The sequence below is a fragment of the Hemitrygon akajei genome, chromosome 14 (assembly GCF_048418815.1).
Source record: "Hemitrygon akajei chromosome 14, sHemAka1.3, whole genome shotgun sequence".
NCBI classification, from domain to species: Eukaryota; Metazoa; Chordata; class Chondrichthyes; order Myliobatiformes; family Dasyatidae; genus Hemitrygon; species Hemitrygon akajei.
Window position 1 is genome coordinate 81,004,788 of NC_133137.1, and position 20,538 is coordinate 81,025,325.

Consider the following 20,538-nt stretch of genomic DNA (forward strand, 5'->3'; position numbering starts at 1 on the left):
CACCCCGACACCCCCACAGCGTGGGCTTCAAGGGCAGAAACACAGTGAGTGCATGTACTATAGACACACGTGCTGTGTTTAAATTTGACAGGAGAAAATTCAGAATTAGATTTGTTTTATCTGGTGACATGTTGACGGGTTTGCAGACCTCAGCATCCTCGTACGCGGATCACTGAACCTTACCTCAGGGGTTCAACAACCATCTACAAGGGCAAATGATACGTTGTGACAGGATTGAAGGGCTGCAATTAGAACAGGACAGCATAGCAACAGGCCCATTGGCCCAGAATGTTGAACCAAGCCAATTCAATCAGTAATCAAAAGGCCAACTAAACTAATCCCCTCTGCCTACACAGTGTCCATATACTTCCATTTTCCTCACATTCGTGTGCCTATCTAAAACGTCTCTTTAAAGCCCCGAATGTATCTGCCTCTGTATGTATGTATGCATGCAAATGTACGTGCTTCAAGACAGCCACCATTGTCCCCGTGCCGAAGAAGTCTTCAGTGTCCTGCCTCAATGACTACCGTCCCGTTGCACTCACATCCATCATCATGAAGTGTTTCGAGAGGCTCGTCATGAGGCATATCAAGACCCTGCTGCCGCCCTCAGTGGACCCCCTGCAGTTTGCATACCGTCCCAACCGCTCAACAGATGATGCCATTGCCACCACCCTCCACCTGGCCCTAACCCACCTGGACAAAAAAGACACATACGTTCGGATGCTGTTCATAGACTTCAGTTCAGCATTCAACACAATCATCCCTCAGAAACTGATTGGAAAGCTGAGCCTACTGGGCCTGAACACCTCCATCTGTAACTGGATACTAGACTTCCTGACTGGGAGACCTCAGTCAGTCCAGATCGGGAGCAGCATCTCCAACACCATCACACTGAGCATGGGGGCCCCCCAGGGTTGCGTGCTCAGTCCACTGCTGTTCACTCTGCTGACCCACGACTGTGCTGCAACACACAGCTCGAACCATATCATCAAGTTCACTGATGACATGACCATGGTGGGTCTCATCAGCAAGAACGACGAGTCAGCATACAGAGAGGAGGTGCAGCGGCTAACAGACCTAACAGGCCAACAACCTGTCTCTGAATGTGAACAAAACAAAAGAGATGGTTGTTGACTTCAGGAGGGCATGGAGCAACCACTCCCCGCTGAACATTGACGGCTCCTCAGGAGAGATCGTAAAAAGCACCAAATTTCTTAGTGTTCACCTGACCGAGAATCTCACCTGGCCCCTCAACACCAGCTCCACAGCAAAGAAAGCCCAGCAGCGTCTCTACTTTTTGCAAAGGCTGAGGAAAGTCCATCTCCCACCCCCCATCCTCATCACATTCTACACGGGTTGTATTGAGAGCATCCTGAGCAGCTGCATCACTGCCTGGTTCGGAAATTGCACCATCTCGGATCGCAAGACCCTGCAGCGGATCGTGAGGTCAGCTGAGAAGATCATCGGGGTCTCTCTTCCAGCCATCACGGACATTTACACTACACGCTGCATCCGCAAAGGAAACAGCATTTTGAAGGACCCCATGCACCCCTCTTACAATTTCTTCTCCCTCCTGCCGTCTGGGAAAAGGCTCCAAAGCATTCGGGCTCTCACGACCAGACTATGTAACAGTTTCTTCCCCCAAGCTATCAGACTCCTCAACACCCAGAGCCTGGACTGACACCTTGCCCTACTGTCCTGTTTATTATTTATTGTAAATGCCTGCACTTTTTTGTGCACTTTATGCAGTCCTGTGTAGGTCTGTGGTCTAGTGTAGCTTTCTCTGTGTTTTTTTTTATTATTACGTAGTTCAGTCTAGTTTTTTGTATTGTGTCATGTAAACCATGGTCCTGAAAAACACCGTCTCATTTTTACTGTGTACTGTACCAGCAGTTATGGTTGAAATGACAATAAAAGTGACTTGACTTGACTCTAACACCACCCCAGAGAGTGCATTCCAGACACCCACCACTCTCTTTTTTAAAAACTTGCTTTTCGCACCTTCTTTGAAGTTATTTCCTCTCACCTTATATACGTTGCCTCTGGCTTTAGCCATTTCAGTCCTGGGAAAAAGTTATTGTCTGCCTCACTATCTATGCCTCTGGTAATGTTATCAACCTCCCCTCAGCCTCCACCACTCCACAGAAAACAACCTGAGTTTGTCCAAACTCTGTTTGTAGGATGGCCCCTCTACTTCAGGCAGCATCCTGGTAAACCTCTTCTGCACCCTCTCCAAAGCCTCAACATACTCCCTATAATGGGAGTTATATGGAGCTTTGCTAAGAACACATCTGGAATATTGCACACTGGTCTGGTCTCACTGAGGAAGAACGTACTTGTAGGAGTGGGAGTTAAGTGTAAGTAAGCCTTCACGTAAATTATTCTTTGAATGGGCAGAGACAATAAACAGACTGGGCCTGGATTTTGAAAGAATGAAAGGTCTCGAATGAATTGATCTCATTAAAGCACTGAAAACTCAATGTGCCTTTTTCCAAGGGTGATGATGGCTAATACAAGAGGAAATGTCTTAAGGTGATTGGAGAAAAGTATAGGGGGGATGTCAGAGGTGGGTTTTTTACAGAGAGTGGTAGGTACTTGGAATGCACTGCCACAGATGTTGGTAGAGGTTTATTAGGGACGTTTAAGAGACTCTTTGATTGGCACAAGGATGATAGAAAAATAGAAGGCTATGTCGGAGAGAAGGTGTTACGAGATGCTCCCAACCATGCCAGCTTCCGAGATTTAATGCTCTAACCCACCCTCCGGAGTACGGGTCGCTGGTGCAGAAGCCTTGAGGGCGTAGGACGTCTTTGTTGATTGATAATCACATTTTGAGTGCCACGAATTGAGTATTTAAGGAACTCCTGAACATAGGTTCAGTGCTCAATCTTAAGTCTACCAGTGATTTTGTCTAGCATTTGCTTTGTGCTCAGTTTCTCGACCCCGGTTGAGACCGTGTTTTGATCCCAGTCTTGGATACTCCAGTCATCTGGATCCAAGCCGTCCTCCTCAAGGACTCTCGTCACAGAAGGATTAGATTGATCTTAAAGAGTCGGCAAAATACAGTGGGCTGAAGGGTCTGCACAGTGTTATAATGCTCTATGTTAATAGGATAGATTCAGATGTGATTTTTCTCCTGGCTGGAGTTTCTGTCACAGGATCTTAAGGTGGTCAAAGATATAGAGTTGGAGCGAGCTGTGTACATACATCTATCTACTGATGCCTCTGGAATCATCTTCAGTGATGTTCCTGGAATCATCGGGTGTTTCGGATCTTTCAACATCATACACCCTCCTCCAGGTGACCCAGCCTGGGCTGATCAGACCCCAGCTTGTGTCCAGATGGCTCGCTACCTCTGACCCCATGGCTCCCCTCTCTTGAGCCACAGCCATCTTGAGGCCCTCTCTGCCGCATCGGTGGTACTGCGGATGGCTCTCCTCTTCCTCTCTCCCTCCATGCCCAAATTGCTGAAGGCTCTAGCTAAGGAACAGGCTGCGAATCCCCTACAACTAACCTCCACGGGGAGACACCTCGCTCTCCATCCAGACTGTTAGCAGTTGCTGACCAGTCCTGCGTACTTGGAGAGCTTCCTTTCAAAAGCCTCTTCCAAGTGATCTTCCCATGGGACTGTCAGCTCCAGCAGCACCACCTGCTTCGTAGACTCAGACACAAGGACAATGTCTGGTCACAGGGTGGTGGCTGCGATATGGCTGGGGAACTTCAGCTGCCTTTCGAGATCCACCAACAGCTGCCAGTCCCTTGCAGAGGTCAGGATGCCTGCAGATGTTCTTTTGGTGGGTATTGGCTGCTCCCCAGCTCTTGCAAAGGCAGTGGTCTGCTTGGAGGGTCGGAAACGCTTCGCCCACTCACTCCTGCGCTGATGGCTTAGATAGATAGATAGATAGATAGATAGATAGATACTTTATTCATCCCCATGGGGAAATTCAACATTTTTTCCAATGTCCCATACACTTGTTGTAGCAAAAACTCATTACATACAATACTTAACTCAGTAATAATATGATATGCATCTAAATCACTAACTCAAAAAGCATTAATAATAGCTTTAAAAAAAAAAGTTCTTAGGTCCTGGCAGTTGAATTGTAAAGCCTAATGGCATTGGGGAGTATTGACCTCTTCATCCTGTCTGAGGAGCATTGCATCGACAGTAACCTGTCGCTGAAACTGCTTCTCTGTCTCTGGATGGTGCTATGTAGAGGATGTTCAGGGTTTTCCATAATTGACCGTAGCCTACTCAGCGCCCTTCGCTCAGCTACCGATGTTAAACTCTCCAGTACTTTGCCCACGACAGAGCCCGCCTTCCTTATCAGCTTATTAAGACGTGAGGCGTCCTTCTTCTTAATGCTTCCTCCCCAACACGCCACCACAAAGAAGAGGGCGCTCTCAACAACTGACCTATAGAACATCTTCAGCATCTCACTGCAGACATTGAATGACGCCAACCTTCTAAGGAAGTACAGTCGACTCTGTACCTTCCTGCACAAGGCATCTGTGTTGGCAGTCCAGTCTAGCTTCTCGTCCAACTGTACTCCCAGATACTTGTAGGTCTTAACCTGCTCCACACATTCTCCATTAATGATCACTGGCTCCATATGAGGCCTAGATCTCCTAAAGTCCACCACCATCTCCTTGGTCTTCGGCGATGGTCTTCAGGACCTGATCATGCCTCCATCGGTACCGTCCCTCACCAAGTGCCCTTGTGCAGCTGCTGAGGATGTGCTCCAGGGTTCCTCACTTGGAACACAGTGGGCACGCTGATGACTCTGCTTTGCCCCATGTGTGCAGGTTTGATGGGCTTGGAAGCACATCGTACACTGCCTGGATGAGAAATCAGATGTGGTGTGGCTTGGCTTTCCAAAGCTCAGCCCAGGTCACTTTCCTCTCCACCGCATTCTCCCATCTTGTCCAAGCTCCCTGTTGCTTCATTCCCTCCGCCTTGCAGGTTCTCCTCTCCTGCACTGCTGCTCTCACCTCCTTCTGAACTAGGCGGCACCTTTCCTTCCCTCTGATGGTGTCCATTTGGGGAGTTGGAAAGGATCCTAGCCCAGCTCGGCCTCGTGTGACCACTCCCACCAGCCTCCTGTGACGCAGCCTTGCCTCTGCTTCCTGAACAGCTTCCTCCACACTCCACTTCCTACCAGTCCTCACTTGCATCCCCGCTCTAGCCACCTTCGGGTCATTTGAGTCCCTGTACTGTACCACTTCTCTGGCTCTTGTTACCTTGAATTCCTCCTCCAGGGATTTGAAGGGCAGTTGCAGTTTGTGGTGTCCATAGAGGGCAATGCTGCTCAGGCTCTTTGGCAGCCCCAGCCATCTCCTGAAGTGCTTGCTGATCCTCCTGTCTAAGGTTTCGACTGTCGAGATCGGAACTGCATAAATGAGGAGGGGGCCACAGGATTCTGGGAAGAATGCCATGCTGATACACCCAGGCTTTGAACTTCCCAGGTAGGCCAGACCTGTCCACAGATTTCAGCCAGCCATCCAACTCGGTGCAGATCACCTGAATGGATGTCGTGTCCCTTAGAGAGCTGTCAAAAACCTTACCTAAACTGGCTTTTCTGTGATGGTTGGGATGGCTGTGCCTGCGATGCTGAATTGGACCTTGTTCTCCACCTTCCCTTTCCTCAGCACCATAGATCTTGATTTGTCTGGTTTGGAACTCATCCGGGCCCACTCCACCAGCTTTTCGAGCCCCTGCAGAATCCACCGGCAGCCTGGGGCTGATTCTGTGGTGCCTGTGAGGTCATCAATGAATACCCTGATGGGTGGTTGCCGTTGAGCGGAATTCACTCTGGGCCCTCTGCACTCTGTTTCAGCAGACTCAGTGAGCATGTTCATGGCTGGGGAGAACAGAGTCACTGAGATAGTGCACCCTGTGATGATGCCGATCTCCACCTTGTACCAGCTTGATGTAATTGTTCCTGAAGAGACCCTCATCTTGAAGTTATCGTAATAATAATTTTATAGGTGCATCATAGAAAGCGTTCTTCTAAGGTGCATCCCAACCTGGTATAGAAGTTGTCCTGGAGTCTCAAGATGGCGCTCATGGAGTAAACCGCATCTAGGCTTTGCTCCAAACCTTTTACGTTTTTTTTAACCTACAAACACCCCTTAAACTTATTTTAAAGGGGTCTAAACATATAGAATTTTTTAAAAAACTATTTGAATTACTCTCAACCCGCTGAAATGTCTAGAGCAAAAGAACCGAAACAGACGAAAGAACCGTTAACTTTAGAAGTTGTTGTGAAGTTTATAGACGCTAGATTTGATGAATTGGAGAAAAAATTACTTGGAAGATTTGCACAGTATGACAATCGTTTGAGATCACTCGAAGAAAAGTTCCTGACCTTTTCACGGGAATCAAATGAACAACAAGCAAGCATTTTGGCTCTTGAAGAAGCTGCTCGTAAGAAGGATCGTATAATCGAAAAAATGCAAGAAGAGCAAACTTCGACGACCCAACAGATGGAACACTATAAAGCTAAAATTACTGATTTGGAAAATCGTTCTCGAAGACAAAATCTTCGGTTAATTGGAATCCCGGAAAAATTTGAAAGCGGTGATCTGACCGTTTTCTTCTCCAAATTTCTAGTGGATGTCCTGGGCGAAGATGTCCTGGATAACCCCCCATTAATCGATCGGGCTCACAGAGTCTCTAGATATCGGGCAGATTCAAATCTGAAACCACGGCACATAATTCTCAGGATCCATTATCCTCACATCAAAGAACGACTGATTCGTGCGGCTCGTAAAAAAGGTATGATAACCTATCAAAATTTTAATTTTCGCATTCTGGAGGACTATAGCCCCGAAGTACTACGGGCTAGGCTGGCTTTCAGATCGGTTATGTCGAATTTTCACCAGAAAGGCTACAAGCAAGCGTTGCTGTTTCCAGCACACCTGAGAGTCACCCTTCAAGATGGATCTTTTCGGCTGTTTAAATCGCCAGCGGATGCTCAAGGTTTCCTGGAACAATGACATTTGATCGGGCTGATCAATGTAATCTAGCCTATAGATTTGGATCTGGTATAGATTGACGTTTGGGTTCTTTTTTGATACGGTTCATATATATTTCTTATATATGATTAAAGCTCTCTTTTTTTCTACCGGGTTTATTCCGATTTCATATTTTTATATATTACTAACCGATTAATGTTGAAGATGACCTATTAGGGTTATTTTTTTTTCTTTTTTTAATCGATATACGCTCTTTTTTTATATTTTTAGCATTTGAATATTAAGATTTGGAAGAATAAAATGGCGTTTCTTCTTCCCGACAGACTCCAGTGTCTGTAGCGTCATAACTGTTTTGATTTGTTCGAAAGTGTTAAACCTTCATTTATTATTTTAATTTTTTTAACCCTTTTGATAATATACATTTATAACACTAATTTTATATTTTAATTTTTCCTATATCAACCCTTTTTTTATAATGTGGGTTGTTTGTATTTTTTTTAACTTTGTTACGTCTGAGTTGCCGTCTTGAGACAAGGGGGTAATTTTAGTATTAGATCGCTCGCTTGCCTCTGTTTGGCTTTTTTCCTGGGGTTTTGAGGGTGGTGGGAGGGAGATTTTTCTTTTTTTTCTTTTTTTTGCTTGCTTTTTGCTTAGTTTTACTTCATGGGCTTATATGAAACTACTAAAATGGCTGCGGTGCTGTGACTTCCGGCTTCCCTTTGAACTTACTTTCCCCTTCCGAGTTCATGAGTTCACTTTTCTTTTAAACCTATATGTTAACTGTAATATATATTGTCAATATGGATAAGACTATTAACTTTGTTTCTTGGAATACTAATGGTTTAAATCATCCGATTAAACGGAAAAAAGTATTCAAAGTATTCCATAGAATGAATGCGAATGTTATTTTTGTACAAGAGACTCATGTTAGGAAGGTGGATAGTCAGAGGTTGTTTAGGTTTTGGAAGGGCCAACAGTATCACTCAAATTCGCAAGCCAAAGTGAGAGGTGTTTCTATTTTTATAGACTCATCAACTGCTTTTATACATCATGAAACAATTTCAGACCCGCAAGGTAGATTTTTGCTTATTACTGGGTTGCTTTTTAATCAAAAAGTTGTTTTAGTTAATGTTTATGCTCCAAATACTGACTGTCCTGAATTTTTTAAATGTTTATTTACATCCTTTCCTAATTTGAATCAATACAGATTGATAATGGGCGGGGATTTCAATTGTTGTTTAAACCCTTTGATGGATAGATCCAAACCCATTCAAACTCTTCCGAACAAATCGGCTTCTCTTATTAATTCTTTCATGATTGATTCAGCTATCTGTGAAATCTGGCGTTTTCTACACCCTAATGATAAAGAGTTCTCATACTTTTCCCATGTGCATCATAATTATTCAAGGATTGACTACTTTTTCATTGATCAGCACTTCCTTACAGATGTCATGGATTGCAAATACGACTCTATTGTTATATCTGATCATGCACCTTTGAAGTTATCTATTAAGGTGACGGATTCACATATTAGTACTAAAAGTTGGAGGTTTAATTCTGTTTTACTGCAGGACTCTGACTTTATTAACTTTATTAAACAGCAAATTGATTTGTTTTTCTCAATAAATTCCACAGTAGACATCTCTAGTGGAACTCTCTGGGATACTTTTAAGGCATATATTCGTGGACAGATTATTTCATATTCTGCCGGAGTTAGGAAACGAACTAACTCTAAAATATCAACATTAGTTGATAAAATTAAGGCAATTGATAAGATTTATGCATTGACCCCTAGTAAAGAACTTTATAAAGAAAGGGTGGAACTTCAAATGGAGCATAGTTTATTGTTAACCTCTTCGATTGAAAGTCAGTTAATTAAATCGAAAGCTCAATTTTATACATATGGAGATAAGTCTGGTAAATTACTAGCTAACCAATTGAAAATTGTTTCGGATAAGCGACAAATTACTAAGATTCGTAAACAAGATGGTACTCTGACGATTGATCACAAAGAGATAAATACAGCCTTTCAAGATTTTTATAATTCTTTATATCAATCAGAATGTACTAAAGACTCTTCTATAATGAGTGAATTTTTAAGGAAATTGAATATTCCAAAAGTAACTGCTGAGGATAGTGTAATTTTGGATACACCTATTACGGAGTCTGAAATAGAAAAGGTCATTTTTTTAATGAACTCGGGTAAAGCTTCGGGCCCAGATGGTTTTTCTGCAGAATTTTTTAAATCCTTTTCTTCTATACTTTCTCCTTGGCTTTGTAAAATTTTTAAAGATGCATTAAGTATAGGTAAACTACCACAATCTTTTTATGAAGCTTCTATTTCTTTAATTCTTAAAAAAGATAAAGATCCCACTGAATGTGCATCTTATCGGCCTATATCTTTGCTGAATATGGACTTTAAGATTTTTAGTAAAATCCTGGCTGTTAGATTAGAAAATATATTGCCTCGGATTATTTCTGAGGATCAGACTGGATTTATTAAAAATCGTTATTCATCTTTTAATATTAGAAAATTAATTAATATTGCTTATACTTCTTCATCTAAAATCCCAGAATGTGTCATCTCCTTAGATGCCGAAAAAGCATTTGATAGAGTCGAATGGTCATATTTATTTAATACTTTGCAACATTTTAATTTTAGTTCAAAATTTATATCATGGATTAAATTAATATATCAGAAACCTTTAGCTTCGGTTTTCACTAATAATCAAAGATCCCCTTTTTTTCAACTATTTCGGGGTACAAGGCAAGGTTGTCCTTTAAGCCCTTTATTATTTGACATTGCTTTGGAATCCTTGGCTATAGCTATTCGTGAATCACCCAATATTTTAGGTATTACCCGCGGGGAGACGATGTATAAGGTATCATTATATGCAGATGATTTGTTATTATATATATCTGATCCTGAAAGATCTATTCCTGCTATTTCTTCTTTGCTTGCTCAATTTAGTAACTTCTCTGGGTATAAATTGAATTTTAATAAGAGTGAACTTTTTCCATTAAATATGCATACTCCAATTTATAATCGGGTACCATATAGAATTGTTACAGACTATTTTACTTATTTAGGTATTAAAATTACTAAAAAACATAAAGATTTATTTAAAACTAATTTTTTGCCTTTAATAGATCAAATTAAGCAACTTGCTAATAGGTGGTCCCCACTATCTATGTCTTTGGTAGGTAGAATTAATGCCATTAAGATGATGATACTACCTAAATTTTTATACCTATTTCAAGCATTACCAATTTTTATTCCTAAATCTTTTTTTGATACAGTTGATTCTAAAATATCGTCGTATTTGTGGCAGAACAAAAATCCTAGGTTAGCTAAAAAATATTTACAGAAGCCTAAGAAGGAGGGCGGTTTGGCTCTACCAAACTTAAGATTTTACTATTGGGCAGTTAATATACGGTATTTGATATTTTGGACACAAGAATCGACTACAGTTGCTGGCCCACAATGGGTAAATTTGGAATGTAAATCTGTGCAAGATTTCTCATTGATTTCAATCTTAGGATCTTCACTTCCCTTTTCGTTATTTAAAATGAATAAACAGATAACTAATCCTATAGTCAAGTATACATTACGAATCTGGTTTCAATTTCGTAAATTTTTTGGTTTGAATAAGTTTATACTGTCAAGCCCTATAACAGCTAATTACTTTTTTCGACCATCTTCCATAGATCAAGCCTTTTATTTATGGAAAACAAAAGGTATAACATGTTTTCGTGATCTGTTTTTGGATGATAACATTATGTCCTTCGAACAATTATCTAATAAATATAATTTATCTAAAACCCATTTTTTTAGATATCTACAAATTAGAAATTTTTTATATAATGAACTAAAGTCTTTTTCGAAAGAATGTCCATTGGACATTACAGAAAGAATTTTAGCTCTTAATCCTTGTCAAAAGGGTCTTGTTGCTATCATTTATAATATGATTATGAATCTACAACCAGATATATCTGAAAAAATTAAGAAGGAATGGCAGGAAGAACTGCATTGCCCTATTTCTACTGAGCAATGGGAAAAAATTTTATTATTGGTAAACTCATCCTCTATATGTGCTAAACATACTCTAATACAATTTAAGGTCGTACACAGAGCTCATATGTCTAAAGATAAACTTGCTCGATTTTACTCGTATGTTAATTCAACCTGTGATAGATGTCATTCTGATATAGCTTCATTGACTCATATGTTTTGGTCCTGTCCTTGCTTACATAACTATTGGAAAGATATTTTTAATATTATTTCAAGAGTTTTAAATATTAATCTCCAACCACACCCTTTTACTGCAATTTTTGGCCTACCAATGATGGATAATAAGTGTTTATCCGCTTCATTCCAACGAATGATTGCATTTATTACACTAATGGCTAGAAGATCCATTTTACTGAATTGGAAAGAAGCCAATCCTCCAACAGTATCTCAGTGGTTTTCCCAAACTATTTCCTGTTTAAGTTTAGAAAAAATTAGAAGTGTGGTTTTCGATCCTTCAGTTAAATTTGAGGAAACTTGGAGACCATTTATCCAGCATTTTCATATGAATTATACGGTCTGATCCTGAACCTTATTGTCACTATCCTGAATTGTGTGGATGGAGGTTGGGAGTCATAGGCACTACTGTATATATATAACATTATGCGATTGCCCATGTTGGTTAGTTTTCTTTTTCTATTTAGTTGTTGTTTTTTTTTTTTTGTTTTGGGGGGGGTTTTTCTTAATCATTTATATTATTATATGAGTTTGAGAGATTCTATGTATGGATCAATATATATTTGAATGTTTATCAATCTATTATGTACTCTCAAATGTCTTGTAACAATATTTTTCTTCTGTTTTTTTTCAAAAAACTAATAAAAAGATTTGAAAAGAAAGAAAGAAGTTGTCCTGTCCAAGACCGGAAAAAGCTGAAGAAGATCGTGATCATAGCCCAGTACATCACACAAACCAATCTTCCATCCTAGGACTCACTTTACACTGCACGTTGTCGGAGCACTGCTGTCAGGATAATCAAGGACACGACCCACCCAGCCAACACACTTTTGGTCCCTCTTCCCTCCGGGAGAAGGTTCAGGAGCTTGAAGATTCATACGGCCAGATTTGGGAACAGCTTCTTTCCAACTGTGATAGACTGCTAAACGGATCCTGACCCGGATCTGGGCCGAATGTTCAAAAAATCTCGCACTTGACTTGCACTACCTTACCTTCCCTTTTCCATTTTCTAATTATGATTTGTAATTTAAATTTTTATTATATTTACTTCGATTTGTACTCCAGGGAGCGTGAAGCGCAGAATCAAGTATTGCTGTGATGATTTACGCTCTAGTATCAATTGTTTGGTGACAATAAAGTAAAGTAAAAGTAATCAGCGATAAGGTCTCTGATTCTGCTGGGGACGTGACGTCTGGTCAGTGTGAGCTGCACCAACTTGTGCGGAATGGAGCCATATGCATTTGCCAGGTCGAGCCACAACACTGACAGGTTGCCCTTGTTTTCTCTGGCCTCCCTGATGAGCTGTGTCATCACACCGGTGTGCTCCAGACAGCCCTGAAATGCTACCCTTCTGGACTGATGTATCGATATAGGTGTGCTTTGCTAGGTAGGTGTACAGCCGATTGGAAGCGAACTGAGGAAGATCTTCGCCTCGACACACAGCAGGGAGATGATGCAGAGCTGGTCTATCCGGGTGGCGTTTTCCTCCTTCGGGATCCACACCCCTTCAGCCACTCTCCACTGTTCTGGGATCTTCCCCCTTCTCCTGAAGACTCACAGGATCTTCCACAGACGCAGCAGGAGCTTGGGGCAGTTCTTGTACACTTTGTACGAGGTGCTGCTTGGTCCTGGAGCCGAGCTTGTCCTTGCTTTGTGAACGACCTCTCTGACTTCCTTTAGCTGCAGCTCTGACATGTCGAACTGCACATCCGGTTCAGGGGGGTCTATCAGGATGTTGCACTCTCCCAGCTCCTGCTCTCGTTCAGGATCATTGTATACCTTCTTCAGATGTTGGTCTATGTCTTCCTGCGAACAGGCCGATTTCCCACAGCGCTTCTCCCCAGCAACTCCTTGGTGAACTTGAAGGGGGTTGGTGATAAAGGCAGCACGTTTCTGGACCCTTTCACCACGCCGTCTCCGATGCCACTCTGCCCGGCGGAGATCTTCTTTCATAGTATGCACGTCAGCTGGGCCAAGCTGATGCGCTCCTCTTCTCCTGCCTCCTTGTACTGGGACTTCAGCGCTTTCATATCCTGCCTGAAGTTGTGGATCCTCAACGCTCTTTGGTTCTTCGAGTAGGGTGTTCTGGAGCCTTTCTTCTCCTCTTCTCTGAACTGTTCAGCTGCGACGCTGACAATGATTGTTGTCGTGGCTTGTAGCTTCCTATCGACCCCTTCCTTCGCTGTTGCCTCCAGAATTTGGTTGACATCTTCATCAAAATGCTTCCACAGCAAGAACATAGGGCCAAAGGAAATGGCCAGTGTGTATCTTATCAACTGGTAGAACAGGGCCTGAAGGGCTGAAGGGTTGTAATTCTTACGTTCCAGTATAATTAGTCAGAGATATCCTCTTTCCGAACTGTTCAGTGTCCATCTTCTGGAAAACTCATTCAGCTAAAGCATACATTAGAGACTAGATATTTCCATGATTCAAAGAGGAAAGACTTTGACTAGCACCAAATGTTAGGACTAATAATTCCAGCAAGTTCTAAATTCCTTTACACTCACGCTAGTAATTACCAGGACAGGATACTAATTGTGACATTTTACCAGTGAAAGTGACTTAACTCACTTTCCTTCAAATAATAAGTCAGCTGCCAAAAATAATATTATGCCTAACCTTTAAATATTAAATACATTTTCACACAGTCAACGGAGCATGTGTGTAATTCTGCAAGAAAACAAAGCTGAGGCAATCTGCTCTGTCACAGCACACTGGGAGAGGAACTCTCATTCCACGCTGCCAACCCACCCTGGCCAGAGCAACGTACAACCAGGTGTCAGCACGGAATTTTAGCCGAGCAACCGGATCTCGTTATGGAGTGAGAGTGCAAAAAAACCAATTTGATCCAGGGAGATCACCAATGCAGTTTCTTCTGGAAGAGTTTGCTGCCAACGGAGCATTGGACCGGGTAACTGTGCAGCATCAACCAAGCACCTAATGACATCAATAGTAGTGTCACACCAACTTCCATCCTGGTAAGAACAATTAGAAACTGCTGGCCAGTCCTGATGAAGGGTCCCAGCTCAAAATCTCGACTGTTCATTCCTCTTCATAGATGCTGCCTGACCTGCTGAGTTCCTCCATCATATTGTGTGTTGGAGTAGTCAGGTGACACCTCCGATTGTTGTGGAAAGTCTGAATCAGAATCAGAATCAGAAGTCTTTCAGTAGAACTAGGGGCACCTTGTCCCTAGTGAAATGTAGGAGATGTAGGGGCACCTTGTCCCTAGTGAGATGTAGGAGGAAATCTGTGGGTCAGGCAGCATCTGTGGATAGAAATGGACAGTTGACACTTCCAGTCATCTGGACTGGAAGATAGAGGGGAGACTGCTGGTGTAAAAAGGTTGGAGAAGATCTGGCAGATGGAGGAGAGGAGAGGGAATAATGACAAAGGCTGGGAGGTGATAGGTGGACCCAGGTAAGGAGGGGTGAATAGTCAGATGAAGGAAGGAGTGGGAAAGTGACAGCAACTGGGAGGTGAGAGGTGGAGTGAGAAAGGGCTGCAGATGAAGGGGAGGATGGTGGAGGATGGACTCAATGTGGGGAGGTAGGATGGAGAAGCAGAGCACTGGGGGACAGGGAATACTAAGTATCTACCCTCTATTTTTCAGTTCAAATGAATGGCCTCGACATATAACATCCACTGTTTATTTCCCTCCACAGATGTAGCTGGTGTATTGAGTTCCTCCACCATCTTGAGTCCTGTTCTAGATTGTTTAATGTCATTCTCAGTACACAAGTGTAAAGGAGAATAAAGTTACCGTTACTCTGGATCACAATAATAATAAAAAGTACAGTAAATATAAATACATAGATTCTAGCCTGTCTTAGCAAATTACTAATATGTATAAACACAAGTTAATCTGCAGATGCTGAAAATCCAGAGTAATGCATACTGGTGACACACACAACAATGCAGGAGGAACTTAGCAAGTTAGGCAGCATCTATGGAGAGGAATAAGCAGTCGATGCTTTAGGTCAAGACCTTTCATTGGGACTGTTTATTCATTTCCATAGATGCTGAGTTTCTCCAGCGTTTCGTATGTGTTACCAGTACATATGAATGTGAGGGACTCTGCCTGAAGATTAGAAAATAGACGGAAAGAACAGATTTCAATTCCATGGGCCTGGCCTTGATTTTAACCCAGTCCCTGGTCCCTTTGTGTCTGCTGGTCAGTTTTAATAGCCTTGTTTTCCTCATCTTGAGCTAAAGTAACCAATTAGTTCAAGTTCACATCGGTATCCAGTTATGGCCCTTCACATAAAAGAAACCAACATTTGATATTTATTTTTCCGCAAATAATCACCCTCGGTAAATATGTTTTCCATATGCACATTAGCAGAGCTTCAGTAATTGCCAAGCTCCTGGGCTTTGGATATAAGAGCATGCAGGGTAAATTTATTCTCAATAATGCTGAATCCCACAAAGCACTAAAGAAACTTAGAGTGCATTCGGGAACTTAGAGTTCAATTCCCACCGCAGCCTGTAAGGAGCTTGTGTGTTCTCCCAGTGAGATGGGTGCTCTGGTTTCCTCCCACGTTTCAAATATGTAGAGTTGTGGACATGCAATGTTGGTGCCGGAAGCATAGTGACACGTGCACATCCTCGCTAATTTGAAGCAAAAATGAAACATTTCATGATATGCTTAGATGTACATGCAACAAATAACACTTATCGTATCTCAATTCTTTCATTTAGCTTATCATAAACATTCTTTTAAATGCATGTTTAATCCCAATTTCAAAATGACAATGAATTTACAAAAATAATCAATATTGATTTTCATTTTATGTTAAAATTAGAAGTAAACTGCATGAAATCTCGAGTAGTGACTTTTGTACAGTGCTAAAGCCATGCTCATAAACATCATGCCATATGCTTAAAAGGTCAGTAACACATAATTATAAGTCATATTTCTAAATCACTGGTGCCTAGAAATGAGACTGTATAATTCAAAGTTAAGGGCGTTTAATGGTTCTGTATGAGGCTCTATTGTCTGTATGTAGAAAGAAATATTAGCTCATAAGGTCTGTGAATTAACAAGTTAGCAAGGTAATAGTGATGAAATAGGTAAGCTGGTAGGGGGCTGGCTTTTCGATAATTACATCTCCACTGGAAAATGGGTTTGGCCCCCACCCAGTCACTGGACTGACTCCACACTGACTGACTATAGGCTGCACTCGGTCTCTCCAGGTTAGTTTAACTTCTGTCTGGGATGATAGTCAAAAGTACCTGCTGTATCACTGTCTCCAGCCTACCCATCATCAAAGACATACAGTATATGGTGAAAGATGCCGGGAGAGGCTCAGTAACACCATGAAGGATCCCACCCACCCTGTTCATGGACTATTTGTCCCACTCCCGTCAGGGAGGAGACTAGTAGCATCCATGCCAGGACCATTAGCCTGGGTTCCACAGTAGCTTAGCGGTTAGAGTGATGCTTTTAAAGCTCGGGGTGTCAGAGCTCGGAGTTCACTCCTGGGGTCCTCTGTAAGGAGTCTCTGTGTGTCCTCCCCATGGAATGCGTGGATTTTCTCAAGGTCCTCCGGTTTCCCCCACAGTCCAAAGGTGTACTAGGTAGGTTAGCTGGTCATTGTAAATAGTTCTGTGATTAGGCTCAGGTTAAATCAGGGTTGTCTGGCATTGCTGGGCAGCGTGGCTCCAAAGGCCAAAATTGGCTATTTTGTACTGTATCTCTAAATAAAATAAATAAGTAACTTACTTTCCCCAAACAGTAAGGCTATGCCAGCCGGCGGTGTGGTGGCATCCACACTGGACTTCGAGGCGAGTGGTCTCATGTTCGAATCTGGCCTGCTCCTTGCACGCTTTCTATCCGTGCTGGGTTGTGCGTCACACCAGCAACTCGGCCTCGTAAAAACAGACAAAAATGCTAAAGAAACGGCAAGGTTGCTGCCCGATGCACCACACAGCGTGAAAAAGAAGAACAACAACAAGCAGTAAGGCTGATCAACACCTCCACCCACTTACACACCTCCAACCACCATTACTTTATCATGTCCTGTCAGAGTCACCTTATGTACAGACACTCCTGTGCCTAGCGTCACTTTATGGACATTAAATCAATCTATGTATATAAGCTATCTTATGTATTATATGTATTGTGTTTATTTAAACTGTTATTATGGTGTTCCTTATCTTTGTGCTGCATTGGGTCTGGAGTACAATTATTTTGTTCTCTTTTACACTTGTGTACTGGAAATTACATTAAATCTTGAATCTTGAATTCTCTGGAACTGCCCACATTTTACACTCAGACAGGGCAGGAAAGTGTGACTTAAGCCTTTTTGATTTACTTCCCCAGGACATCACCTGTCGTGGTCCAACCATGTAGATGCTACAATAAGAAAAGTCATCAATTATTGGCAGAACGTTCAGACAGATCAATTCATTACCCAGGACCTCAATGCACCTTGTACGTAAACAATCTCAGGAGGCTAAAGGAATTTGACATTTCCCCATCAACTCTTTATCAATGCACCCCATCCAGATGGATCACGGTTTGGTACGACAGCTGATCTGCTCATGACCACAAGGAACTGCAGAGAGTTGTGAACACAACACAGCACATCACAGAAACCAGCCTCCCCTCCATGGACTCTGTCTACACTTCCCACCGCCTCAGCACAATCAAAGACACCACCCATCCCAGACATTCTCTCTTCTCCCCTCTCCTATTGGGCGGAAGGCACCCAAACCAGATCGCGTGCAAGCAGAAAGGATTAGTTTAATTTGGCATTGTGTTCAGAACAATCACGATGGGCTGAAGGGCCTGTTCCTGTACAGCCCAATGTGGTGCTCTCCTGTGAGTGGTGTTGTTATGTAAAGACCTGTTCTTGTTCCCACAATCAGCTCTGTTCATTAGGCCGTGTTTTTCTTCTCATCCTGCTGAAATTCCTTGGGTCGGAGTTAAAAGGGTGAAAATGATGACTGGCATGAGGAAATTGCCTGTGCACAGCACGTCCTGGCCACTGGAATGCGTTGCTCGCAGGGCGGTGGGGGCAGGGGGGGAGCTCGGACCGATGTGTGGTGAGGAACAATATGCAAGGCTGACGGCTGGCACCTGGGAGTTCCTCTGGTAGATCACAGTTCTCGGCACACTGGATAGAATCCTCTCGTCCTGTAAGTGTACCGAAGATCTCACACCACCAGATTCAGGAACAGCTATTACCCTACGTCCATCAGGCTCCTGAATTGGCATGGATAACTTCACTCACCTCGTGTCTGAACTGATTCCACAACCTATAGACTCAGTTCCAACTCATGCTCTTAGTATTATCACCATATAACAATTACAGCACGGAAACAGGCCCTTCTAGTCCGTGCCGAACGCTTACTCTCACCTAGTCCCACTGCCCCGCACTCAGCCCATTATCTGTTTACTTCTTGATTAATTACACTGTTTGTCTTTTTTTGCACATTGTTTGTTTGTCAGTTTTTATAGTTATTTATAGCTTTTCATAAGCCATTTTGTATTCTTTTATTCTTTATTGTGAATGCCTACAAGAGAATGGCCTCAGGGTAGTATGACCCTGCGGAGAGAAGGCAAGAGAAAGGGATTGAGAGGGATAATAATTCAGCCATGATTTCATGGCAGAACAGATTTGATGGACCAGATGTCTTATGGTCAATGGCCTGCATTTGGCTGAAGTCCTCCTAAACCCTAACCCTGACCTTTCTTTCAGGTATTGTATTTGTGGCCAGCTCGTTCCATGTGCACACCACCTGCCTTTACTAACCCTGGCTGTGTTTCCAGTTACATTTTGCAATGGTTTTGCAGTTTGTCTGTCAGCACGAGTTTTACAATTAAGTAAGAATGGATGGTACCCCACTTTAGAATATCTATAGTGAAAGACATTCTTACAAGATCAAGGTATTGATGCAATGTTGTTCTGGGATTGGCTTCATTTTCTGTTCATTGAGAAGAAGCTTTGAATAGTCTTCTCTGGCATCAGTGCATTACTTTACTTGGCCTTTATGGTTATAAAGTTAAACTTGGACACATTCATTTCTTCAAGATCATGTTTAAGTCAACGGTAATGCTAATTCCGTGAAAGAAATTCATCAAATGAAACCTGAGAGAGTCTGTGACCTTGCGCTAAGTACTGGTTTGCAGGAAACAGTTAGAGAAAAGAGACAAGTATTAATCAAACTGTAATTAATAGCTGAAACATTACCTAAAGAACCTGTCAAATACTATCACAGCTTGTCTGTAACACTGAAAGATTTGCTGGCTGTTCTAAGCATAGGCTTAGATTAATTGGTCTGATCTTCGTAATTTGCTAAGAACCACAACTTGACAAGGAACTTCAAGTGCAAATTATATCTGCCACAAATTGAATTTCCACCTTCTGTCACAGTGGTTTATAGAAAACCATTGCATCCCACCGACGTTGTCAGACTGAGTTAATCACCACGGCTATTCTCACTGCCTGTGTCCTTTGTGGGCCCTCAAAGAGGCTCTTAAGCCACAGGAACAGTGATAGGCAGATTTAAAAGCTTAAGTCTTGTTGAACAATCATAACAATGTTTCTGGTGGGAATGGTAAATTTCAAAATCCAGACCTTTGCAGTCTCTGTTGGCAGAGGTATGTGGAATGATACAGTGTGTGCGGCGTAACAGAATGCAGGGCCACACTGAGGAGGGGTCAGGAGTAACAGGTGCCTGGTCACGGCTATGTGGACAGCTCTTTCTGCAGTTTATGGTCATTTTTCTGTAGAATCGTCATCTCTCTCTCTCTCTCTCTATCTTTCTCATTCTGTCTGTGGTTAGCTGTACACGCTTACATTTGACCTATCCAAGTGCAACACCCCACACTTGTTCAGATCACAGTAAACTCTACCTTGCCGTTTCTCTGTCCGTATCAGTAACCGATCTATATCCCGATGTATTCTTTGGTAGCCCTCTGCACTGTGCACAGCTTCACCAATCTTTGCAAATTTACTGATCCACTCACCAGCAATTTCATTGAAGTTAATTATCACAAGCAACAGAGGTTCCAGCACTGATCTCTGTCACAGACCTCAGCCAGAATAATACACTTGCTCCTCTGTTTTCTTATTTATTTACATACACGAGGAACAGGCTCTTCTAGCCCAACAACCACCTACTTAACCCTGACAGGACAATTTACAATGACCAATGGACCGACTAACCGGTACATCTTTGGAGGAAACCGGAGCACCCGGAAGAAACCCACGTGCACATGAGAAGGAGCGTACAAACTCCTTACAGAGGATGGCGGAGTTGAACTCTGAACTCCGACACCGCAAGGTGTAATAATGCTGTGT

The 20,538-nt window shown here is 42.5% G+C and overlaps 1 pseudogene; it reads right to left on the minus strand.

Moving 5' to 3' along the window:
* Positions 1–3,285: 3,285 nt before the first annotated feature.
* Positions 3,286–13,467, minus strand: LOC140738198 (uncharacterized; annotated as a pseudogene).
* Between the last annotated feature and the right edge of the window lie 7,071 nt (positions 13,468–20,538).